This window comes from Phascolarctos cinereus, unplaced genomic scaffold (assembly GCF_003287225.1).
Source record: "Phascolarctos cinereus isolate Bilbo 61053 unplaced genomic scaffold, phaCin_HiC Scaffold_3;HRSCAF=262, whole genome shotgun sequence".
Taxonomy (NCBI): Eukaryota; Metazoa; Chordata; class Mammalia; order Diprotodontia; family Phascolarctidae; genus Phascolarctos; species Phascolarctos cinereus.
The window spans coordinates 1,490,244-1,501,182 of record NW_027555736.1 but is presented as its reverse complement, the minus strand read 5'-3'; the positions used below and the strand labels follow the sequence as shown (position 1 = coordinate 1,501,182).

Genomic DNA, 10,939 nt, shown 5'->3' with positions numbered 1-10,939 from the left:
CCCACGCTCACAGCTCCCGGGAGCTGCTTGGCGATAAGTCCAGCTCCATCCCAAGTGGAACGGAGGGGTGAGGCGGTGGCAGCAGAGCCAGAGGAGCCTGAGTCAGGCTGCAGAGCGGGCCTAACGCAGGCCAGCGGCGAAGGCTATTCATAGTGTCCCTCAGGAGCTTTGGTGCTCTCATAACTGTTGGTTCTTAGCAGGCTGGCTCTGCCAGCCCACTCAGGGAAGGTTGGCTTTCTTTCCCAAACATCTGTGTTCTGCTCAGGAACGTAGAACCAGCTTTCTGTGTTCTGAAACTCTAGTCCCCAAGAGCAGAGTGAGCAGCAGGGGCTTCCCATCTTAAAGACTGGAAGCTCACACCCCAGCTTGGGTCTGTCCTGGGCTCTCTGCACCCCCTCCCCCAGGCTAGTGCCCGCCCCAGCCCACGGCACACCAGGGTGTGGCTGGGACTTCAGGGCATGTGGTCCGGCCAGACCAGCTGCGGGACTGGGCAAGCCCCTTTCCAGCCCTGGGCCTGAGTTTCCTCAGTCTGTCCTCCCCCTTCCAGTGAATGTAAGCCCCCCAAGGTCAGGGTGGGCCCTTAGGGGCTGGCAGGGTAGTGAGGGAGGGGATCTGAACTGGGCAGCTATGGACACCCTATTCAGTTCAGACCTCTACAGTGCCCCACAGGGTATGGACATGAATACTGCTTCCCCAGGAGGTCTCATCGTAAGGCAGGGAAGGAATCTGACCCATGTTCTCCTTTATCAGTGAGAGACATCCTGAAGACAACAACTGAGGCCACTGACGTTCTGATGGGCTGATCTTTGGAGCCTCACGACAGCCCAACTGTAGGCATCGCTGGCCCCATTGGACAGAGGAGAAAACTGAGTCTCAGGCACAACCCCGGCCCCACCCCCTGACTGCTCACAATCGACTTCCCTCCTTTCCCAGGCAGAACAGGGGTAAGGAAGGCAGTGGAGAGGGACTGTGCCCTGGGCCCCAGGGAATGATGGGAGCAGAACAGGAAGGGGATAGTCCATCCTTCACTTAGGATACAGCTCTTCCAATGGGACAGAACAGTGAGAAGGAGCTTGTACTACTGGGGAGCCCTGGCCTCTGTCACCACCTGCCCTATGACCCAGGCAGATCTGTGTCATAGAGTGAGGAATGTTGGAGATGAAGACAGAAGCCCCAGGCTGGACATATTTGTGTGACCTTGGCCTAGATGAGGTGAACATGAAAGACCCTTCCAGCTCTGCATCTACAATCCCACGCTCCTCTTCTGGACCTCAGCTTACCCATCTGTAAAATGAGTCAGAAAGAGCTGGGAGGTTCCCTATTCCCTGCCCTGTCTCCCCCTCCCCCTGTGAGCAGCCCGCACTCGAACCGGGCAGGTGCCTGGTCTTCCCGATGGCATGCAGGCAGGCAGGCCAGGCGCCGGCACCCAGGAAGCCAGCGTCCTAGACCCCCATCCCGAGCATGCCCTGAATACTTTCTGCAGTGAGGTGACAAGGTTGCTGCGGAAAAAGGCTTCTTTTCTCTTCTTCAATTCTAAGCTCATAAAGACTTTATTTTTGGCTTTGTGAGTATTTCATGTCAAGCTTAATTAGCTTCAGTCCTTCCTTTGCTTCCAGCCAAAAAATAAAAAACTGTGTTTTGTATTTGACAGGAATCCGTTTCACTCGTCTCCCCCCCCCCCAACCCTGCCACTTATCTTCTGTGTTTAGTTTATTTACAACGGGAAACGTGTTTATCATCTCCAACAATTGGCATGGGAGCAGCAGGAAGGCTGACCTTGGGAGTGGATCCCGGAGCTGGGGGAGCCCTGGAGTGCAGTCCTTGCCCGGGCCTGGCTCTTCTAGCCTTCTCTGCTCGTCCCCCCAATTCCTGGCCTTCTGCTCCCCTGACTGAGGAGAAGAGGATGGAAGCTGGCCCAGTCACTGTTTATGGCAAAGTCCAGCCAGGCCAGCCCCACAAACCACACTGAGAGGACTCACACTTAGGTCTCAGTTAACTCATTCAGAACCAAGGACCAGGCAGGGTCCTTCCCTGGACTCCATCCTCAGCCCATAGCTGGTCCCCAAGTCACTGGTCAGGCCCATGGGCTAAAGAGGCCGCATTTTCTCACACAGACAGAAGAGAAAATCTTCTGCTCTTGACAGCCAGTAGGGTCTGAGGTTTGTAGTGAAGACTAGGGGCCAAGGATGTGTTGGGGAGGGGGAGACTGGAACAGTATCCAGGAGGATGCAGGCGATGACGATGTCTTAGCAGTCATAACTGTGACCTCCAGCTCTGCTCTCCAATGGGATGCAGAATGTGCGGTGCTTGGGCACATATTTTGGCCAGCATCACTGCCGTCATCAGGAGTAGTGGTATCATCCTCTGGAATTGTGTCCTGGAAGGAGTGAAGGTGGGGAGTAAGTGTGGTCATTAAACTCTCTGTCCTGGCTGAAAGGACATTTTTACTATTGTCTGCAGCACCCAAATAAAGTTCAGCATTTAGAGAAAACCAGTGGGCATTAGAAAGGCATTAGTGACAGACATAGTGTTAGAGCAGAGCCATCTGTACCCAGGCAACCTCTGAAAAAAACAGATACCAATGTCCGGCATGTTCTAGCCATGCAAATGGCGAAGAGAGTGGCCAGGGAACTGAGAAAGTGAGAGCAAGAGGCAATCATGTGCAGCCCCACCCAGATGGGGCTCGTCTCCACCGGGTGCAGCCCGTTAAGAACAGAGGCTTAGCCAGACCTAGGAGCAGGGCTGGAGATCTGACCAAGATCCGAGGCCAGCCCCTCCCTCTAGATCCCGAGCATGGCTAGACACTCTTTCATTAAATTAACCTTCTCAAAATAGTCTAGGAATCCCTTTGCCCCCTTCCTGGATCAAGTCCTTTCCCTGGAGTCCAAGGATGCCCTGTTCCTGTGCCTGCTAGAGAACAGAAAACCCCTGCAGAGGTCGTATGACAAAACTCGGGGTCTGGCTGGAATTAGTCAAGATTCTGAAGAAGAAGGTCAAGCTGCTGACGCAGCTGCAGACGAATCAAATTTGGCTCATGCCCGAAAGTGGGCTCCTTTGCTATCCTGTCTCTGCTTTCTAGAAATTACATGCAGGAAGGGCTAAGTTTTCCAAACAAGTTGTGCCTTTTTGCAAACTTCATAATTTTGTATGAACGTGTGCTCTGGACTGGCTCTCTCAGAGTAAGACTGGCCACATTTTTCCGCCACCAACCTCCAACTCAGGCTTGCGTGTGTAAGGTTCTGTAATAGCTTTGGCTCAAGCCCTCACTAGTTGTGTGACTAGATATAGACTGTGTTAAGTAACACACATATGCGTGTGTGTGTGTGTGTGTAATGTGCTACATGCATGTAAGATACAGGTTATAAATACATAACTTACGCACGTATCTTGTATGTGCATGCATAAAACTTGGTCATATACGCACATATGATACATATAACACTTGCACACATATATGAATATAATTATTTTCCTATCCAAAAGAATGCAAGCTCCTCGAGGGAAGGACCTCTTTTTGCCTTTATTGCTGTCTTCAGCACATGGCACCATGCCTGGCATATAGTAAGCACCTGATAGATACTTATAAACTGACTGATTTTGCTTTAAGACCATCCGTGAGGGGGTCTAGAAAGTTTTCCCCAAATTTATCTTTTTGTCTTTTCCCCTGTTATTCTGGTTTCATCCTTTGGGTGCAAACAAACTAATTTCAATCCCCTTTCCTCATGACAGCCTGTCAAATACTTCAAAACCATCACGCTATCATGCACCTTCCCAGTCTGCTCTTCACCAAACTAAAAACGCTCGTAGCCTTTGACTAATCTTCCTTTGGCACGATCTTTGGGCTCTTTAATCTTTGTCAGCCTCCTGTAGGTGTTCTCAAGTTCATCAGCATCCTTCCTAAAGGACAGCACCCAGAACTGAACACAGTTCAGGAAAGAATACAGAGGCAGGTAGGTGGTGCAGTGGATAGAACCCAAGGTGTGGAGTCAAAAGACTTGAGTTTGAATCCTGACTCAGAAACTCCCTAGCTGGGGAACCTTGGGCAAGTCAGTTAAGGTTTATAAGCCTTCGTTTCCCCATCGGTAAAATAGAGACAATCATAGCACCTGATCACAGGGTTGTTGTAAAAAACCAAATGAGTCAGCATGTGTAAAGGACTCTTTAACCTTAAAGTACTATAATGAATGCTAGCTATTACTAATACCCAGCTGGTCTTCCTGTGAGGTAAACATGGTCCTGGATTCCCAAACCAGGGAAGGATAAAGCAGATAAAAATAATGGTAGACTAATATAATTAACAATGATTCAAAAATATCAAATATAATATTGGCAAAGAGATTATAGCAATATATTCCAAAATATTTATTACGACCAAGTTTTATGTGATATATATATGTATATATAAAAAACATTCCAACAGGCAAATAACTATGTGCATACAAGATATATGTTATATATAATGTGTTTATGTTATATATTATTATGTATGCTTACACTTATGTTTTCTATATGACACATCTTGTCTTCACACAGCTGTCAGCATGCAGGAACGTTCTATGTTATATATAGCACATATATTCATACACGCACCAACACCTTGTGTATTCATATATGTGTGTATATATTTATATCTCACTTAAATGGAAGTTTATCTCAGAGGGAAGGCATTAATTAGTAGACTAACACCTGGTCATTGATTTGTAGGGGGCGTTCTGACTGAGGGCGTATTGAACTCCATAGCCTCTAGTCCCTTCCAGCTCTGAGATCCTGTGATTTGATAGAGCAATGTGAATGCACTCTGCTTCCCGTCCCAGGCTCCGGGGGAGCTAGGATGTCGTGAGGAGATGTTCCGGTGGAGAAGATCCACTCCCGGCTTTTCTCTCCTACGTGTCCCACCCAGCCAATGTGTTGCCAAGTTCTATCATTCCTACTTTTGCAGTATCAACTCCTGCCGCCCGCCCGCCGGCCCCCACCTGCTTGTCCAATCTTTGTAACATTTCTCCAACACACCCCCTCCTCTCCTCTGACGCGGTGCGCGGACCCTCAGCACCTCCCCCCTGGGTTATTGCAATAATCTGCTCGGGCAGGGGCGGCCATCGCCCGCCTTAAGTTTCATCGCGCTCCAATCCGCTCCCAAACCCGCGACTAAATGATCTTCCTCAAGTGCAGGTCTGACCATTCACTCACCGAAACTCCCGCGGCTCCCTGTTATATGCGCTTGCTTTTTAAAGCTCTTTTTGCATGGGCCCTTTCCTCCCTTTCTGGTCTTCATTTCGCTCTCCCCGATCCAATGACGCTGCCATGCTGTTCCTCCCACATAATACTCTGTCTCTGCATTCTGTCTTTTCAGTGGCTGTCCCCTGTGTCTGGCATGCCCTCCCTCCTCCACTCTGCCCTCCTGGCTTACTCCAAAGCCCAGCTGAAATCCTGTCTTCTTCAGGATGCCTTTCCTGGTACTTCCCCTGCGCGGGCCTCCCCCCTCCGATGACCCCCACTGTATATGTCTTGCATGTACATCATTCTTTGCGCGTTATCTTCCCCCAAGGGACTGTGAGATCATTGCGATCAGGGGCTGGCCTTTCTTCGTATCCCCAGAGCTTGGCAGCTGGCTGGCACGTAGTCACCATTTACCAAATCCCTCCAATGGCTTCCAGGTCAGAAGAGGCAGGCCCAGCCAGCAAGGAGGGAGTGAGGGTCCCCAGTCTGGAACCATAACGACACAGCCCCAGCTGCTGCTCACTCGGGCCGCCCACACTATACAAGAGAGGCACTTTAGAGGGATTGTGCCTCTGTCCCATCTTGAAAGCTCTGTGCTGGCCCCCAGCTTCCATCTCATCCTCCCCGACGATTCTTTGCTCCAAGGCATTCCTGGTTTCTGACCTGGCCCGGCTTTTCTGGCTCCATATTGGGACCCCACCCCTTCCTTTTCTCTGGAAGAGATGGCTCTCAGCCCAGGGACTTCCCTAAGGGGCAGCACAAGTCAGAGCTGAGAGTTCAGGGTCACCCCCAGAGTAGGGCCTCAGTTCCAGCTGTCGTCCCGCCTGCAGAGTAACCAGGGCAGGAATCCCAGACGGAGCTGGAGCCTGCAGTTCTGTTTCTCTGAATCAACAGCGCTTTCCAGCTGGCTGATAGGGAACAAATCCAGCAGCAACTATGGTTGCTGTGACCCAGACCCAGGTCAGGAACTTGCAGGGCTCCGAGTGGGGAAGCAGCCATCAGGTTTGCCCCGGATCAGATCACACTGGGGACAGTGAAAGCTTGAAGGTCCCTAAACTGTCCCTAAAGTCCTGCAATAACACAACCTTAAGAAAGCAGCACCAGGTGCAAGCAGACCTTCCATCTAAAAGCATAAAAAGCCCAGTCCTAAGGCCAAGGGCAAAGTCAAGAAGTAGACTGGAAGAATGGGCAAACAGCCAAACAAAAAGAATCCTTCTATAAGAAGTTATTAAGTGGCAGTTAGGTGGTGCAGTGGATAGAGCACTGGCCCTGGAGTCAGGAGGACCTGAGTTCAAATCTGGCCTCAGACACATGATCACACTAGCTGTGTGACCCTACGCAAGTCACTTAACCCCGATTGCCTCACCAAGAAACAAAACATACAAAAAACAAAACAAATCCAAAGAAGCTCAAGACACAAGTCCAGAAGAAAAGAATGACTCCAAAGCGTCTTTAAGCGAAGCCTCAGAGAAAAGCTCAGCACGGGGATTGCTAAGTACGCAGACTCTAAGAAGACATAAAAAATACACAAGAACATGCAGAAAAGTTACAGCTCTCTGAGGTGGCAGAGAACGGAAATCTGATGGAGGCACCTACGCTGGGGAGTGGGCGGACAAGTTAGAGTATGTAAACATGATGGAATGCTCTTGTGCTCTAAGAAATTACGGAGGGGAGGGTCTCAGAGAAGCTTGGGAAGACTTGTGTGAACTGATGCAGAGGGAAGTGAATGGAGCCAGGAGGGACAATGATAACAACACATAAAGGCAAATGACTTTGAAAGCATCAGGAGCTCTTTAAGGACCAGCCACAATTCCAGAGGACTGAGAATAAACATGCTGCCCCCTTCTGATAGCGATTCGGAAAACTCGGAGGGCGGAATGGAACTCTATGTTTTTTCTGGACGTGGCCAATGTAGAAATTTACTTTGTTTGACTTTACATGTTTGTAACAGGGTTTCGTTTTATGTTTGTTCTCAATTAAGGGGCGAGGGATTGATGAAGATTTTTGCTTATTGAAATAAATTATATGCACACATATGTCAGGACTTCACAGTATTTCATTTCCCCCAATTATATGTAAAGACAATTTTTAGCATTCATTTTTATAAGATTTTGAGTTTCAAATTTTTCTCCCTCCCTTCCTCCCCTCTTCCTAAAGTGGTAAGCAATTTGATATAGGTTATACATGTGCAATCATGTAAAACATATTTCCCTATTAGTCACAGTTATGAAAGAAGACACAGACCAAAAGGAAAAGACCCCCAAAAAATAAAGTACAAAACATCTGCTTTGATTTGCCTCCACAGCCCATCAGTCTCTCTGGATGTGAATAGCATTTTCTATCATGAGTCTGTGGCAATGAATAAAATATATCTTCAAGAGCAGTTGTTACTGGTAAGACGCATTTTAATCAGCTGGCAAAGTCAAAACTGTGAGTCCACAAATGATCTAACAATAATCCAGAAAGTGGGAGCGTGGGTTCTAGGCCCATAGGTCCTTTCTGGGAGCAAGGAGCAAAGGCTTTGGAGCCTACATGGTTCAGCCTGTGGTGAGGTAAGGGGTGGTGGGGGTGGGTGGTAAGAGGAGACTTGCAGGGTTGCCACACAGGATTCTGAGGCCAGGCCCAACATTTTCTAGACACTGGTTGGGTTTCATAGTTCATAGTTTCGTAGTTCACCTTGAACTTCCCAAAAGAGATTTATCACATTCCTTTCTAAGTTTATTTGACTTTAAAGACTTCATTTAAAATGTGTTTGCAGTAAAGCTTTCAACATGGTGACACTCCCCGAGTTGGGCCTCAGTAGAGAGGATACATAAGGGGTGTGACTTGGCTATCCCAGGCAGCCATTTTCCTCCAGTGGCTTGTCTCCTCAGAGGCATGGTCTATTTTAAACCTGGTTTTTAGGAGAGGTGTACTCAAAGCTGGACGGCGGCCATTCAGACCAGCTGCCTCATTTGTTTGGGGGTCCCCGATCCGCACCAGTCACAGTGCTAGGCACCTCAGTCAGTATGGAGGCTAAAGCCACGGTCCTCGCCCTTCCCTAACTTCAGAAGACCTGGCCTGGATGATCCGGCTCAGGTCCCTAATGTCTCAGCCCTCAGCTGCCTGCTCTGCACAGTGTTGGGGGCTCGGCCTGGATGACCGCAGTTTTGAGGTTCTGGAAAGCACTTTACTCATCACACTTTCTAGTCATCTCACACCTGTGAGGTGAGTGCCAGGCACAAAGAAGCCAAGTGACCTGGTCAGAGTCCCTAGCTAGGATTCACACCTGTAGCTCGGACTGCTCACCCAGCCCTCTCCTCTGGAGGCCCTAGTTCTATACTCCAGCTCCGTGCTACAACATGTGAAGGGTAAGTGAGCACACTTCTGATGACTGCTAGGAGTTCAGAGAGGAACTGTCTTGCTTCTGGTGGGGGAGAGCAGGTTAAGTTTGATGGAGGAAGTGATTTTACATTTTTGTTTTCTAAGGTCACATTTTTGTCTTTGCCTCTTTTTTTTTTTTTTTTGGTGAGGCAATTGGTGTTACGTGACTTGCCCAGGGTCACACAGCTGGTAAGTGTCAAGTGTCTGAGGCTGGATTTGAACTCAGGTCCTCCTGACTCCTGTGCCCCCTAGCTGTCCCCTTTCATTGCCTCTTACAGAGTCCCTGAGTCAGAAGGGACCTCAGCAGCTATGAAGTCCAGCCCATACCTACTCGCTGGTCTTGGTCCCTCTTAGGGTCCTCCCCCTAAATGCCTGTACAACCCCAGAATTTTGGGTTTGACTGATTCATGTCTTTCACCTCTTTTTGTATGCCCGGAACTTAGCATAGTGCCTGGCACATAGTAAGTCCTTAATAAATGTTTGCTGATTGACTGATTGATCATAAGTCAGTCTCATGTGAAAGTGAGAAAACCATCTCCATTTTCAACTGAGAAGCTTTTTTTTTGTTTTTGTTTTTTAGGCAATTGGGGTTAAGTGACTTGCCCAGGGTCACATAGCTAGTAAGCGTCAAGTGTTTGGTCATGTCTCCATCAAAGCAGGTATCCCCCAGTGGAAAGCAATTTTTTTTTTAAATTTTGGAGGCAATGAGGATTAAGTGACTTGCCCAGAGTCACACAGCTAGCTAGTAAGTGTCTGGGGTTGGATTTGAACTCGGGTCCTCCTGACTCCAGGGCTGGTGCTCCATCCATTTGCTGCCCCCAGGAGAGAGCAATTTAATCTGAATAAGTTGAGCAGTGTCCTTTTTAATGAATTTTGCATTTGTTGATGGCTATTTCTGGCAACTGAATAAGTGAATGTGGAGTCACAGAAGAGATAAAATGGCTAGGTGCCTGTGAATTTCTTTTTTTTTCCTCATGAAAGGCTTTGGTCATTTGCACCTTTCTAATCAGTGGTTCGCAGCATCGTGGCATCAGGAGGGACCTCTGCCTTCACGAGGCCAGCCTGGACCAGAAAAAGGTCCCACGGCCTCAACCTGAGGACCCACAGCACCTCGCACCACTCCCTCCTCTGGCCCTGGTCCGTTCCACTCACTTTAGGAAGTTTTAGTTTATCTTCAGAAGACTGCAAGCTCCAGGAGGTCAGGGACTTTGCTTTTCTGCTGGGAATGCAGTAGGTCCTTAATCCACGTTGGTCAAATGAATGAACCTCTCATTCCACTGGCTGCCATGGCGATTCCATCCCACAAACTGCTACTCATGCGGAGCAGTGCACTCATCCTCGCCCTGCCTCCCCAGGTTATTTTCAGACAAACTGCCATCTTTTATCTGGGAAGTTGACTTAGTGAACCCAAATGTAAGACTTGATATTTGTCCCTACTGGATTTCATCTTATTAGATTCAGCACAATGTCCCATCCTGTCAAGATATTTTCTTATTTTCTTTTTCTGACCCTGTCACCCAGCACACTAGCTCTGCCTCTCAGCTTGGGGTCATCTTGAAATTCAATAAGCACGTTCTTTCAACCATTAGCCATGTTATTGATCAAACTGAAAAAGAGCATACGACCCAGTACAAAACCCTCTGGCATTCCACCAGAGATCTTGCAGACTGAGACCAAAATGTTCATAGTTACTCTGGGTCTGGTCATTTCACTGATAATGAAGCCCCATAAATGATTTATCATCGAGGCAACATCTCTTCAACTTTTGTCCAGTAATAACATGAAACATTTTTCTCAAATGCCGTTCTGCAACCTGGGTAAACTGTGTCTATGCCACTTCCCTCATCTGACAATCACAATTCCTCCCCAAAAGGAGAGGAGACAAGCTTGGCCTGGCCTGCTGATGAATCCATGCTGGCTCTGGGGTCACCACTCTCTTTTCTCTTTAATCACACATCCTGAGGTTTTTCCAGGAATCAGGTTCAAGCGCACTGTCCTTTCTTGTGGTGGGGTGGCGGGGTGGGGTAAAGAGCATCTGCCCTATGCACCCTGCCATCTGTGGGAGAAGAAACATGGAGCCCAGGGCAGCTTTCTTCATCCTTCTCTTCTGTCACTATCTTATGTTCCTCCCAATGGCCAAAAATTTTCAGTGTCTGAAAAATCAGTTGGAATATACTTCCCTACTGTAAAGATACATCATAGCATTATAACGAATGTCAGCATGCTCAAGAATTGTTATACCAATATCACAGGTAATCATCTCACCATAGTGTCAACAGCACATTCTACATCACACACTTACATCTCCATGACATTGGGTCAATCACTTAACTCTGTCTGCCTCAGTTACTTCATCTGT

At 48.3% G+C, this 10,939-nt stretch overlaps 1 long non-coding RNA gene across 1 annotated transcript; it reads right to left on the bottom strand.

The window, feature by feature from the left end:
* Positions 1-1,531: 1,531 nt before the first annotated feature.
* On the bottom strand, positions 1,532-5,826 carry LOC144456236 (uncharacterized). The gene is made up of 2 exons (XR_013485132.1): positions 5,188-5,826; positions 1,532-2,377 (listed from the first exon to the last, which is right to left on the bottom strand). It is a non-coding gene; the product is annotated as an uncharacterized LOC144456236 (long non-coding RNA).
* Positions 5,827-10,939: the final 5,113 nt, after the last annotated feature.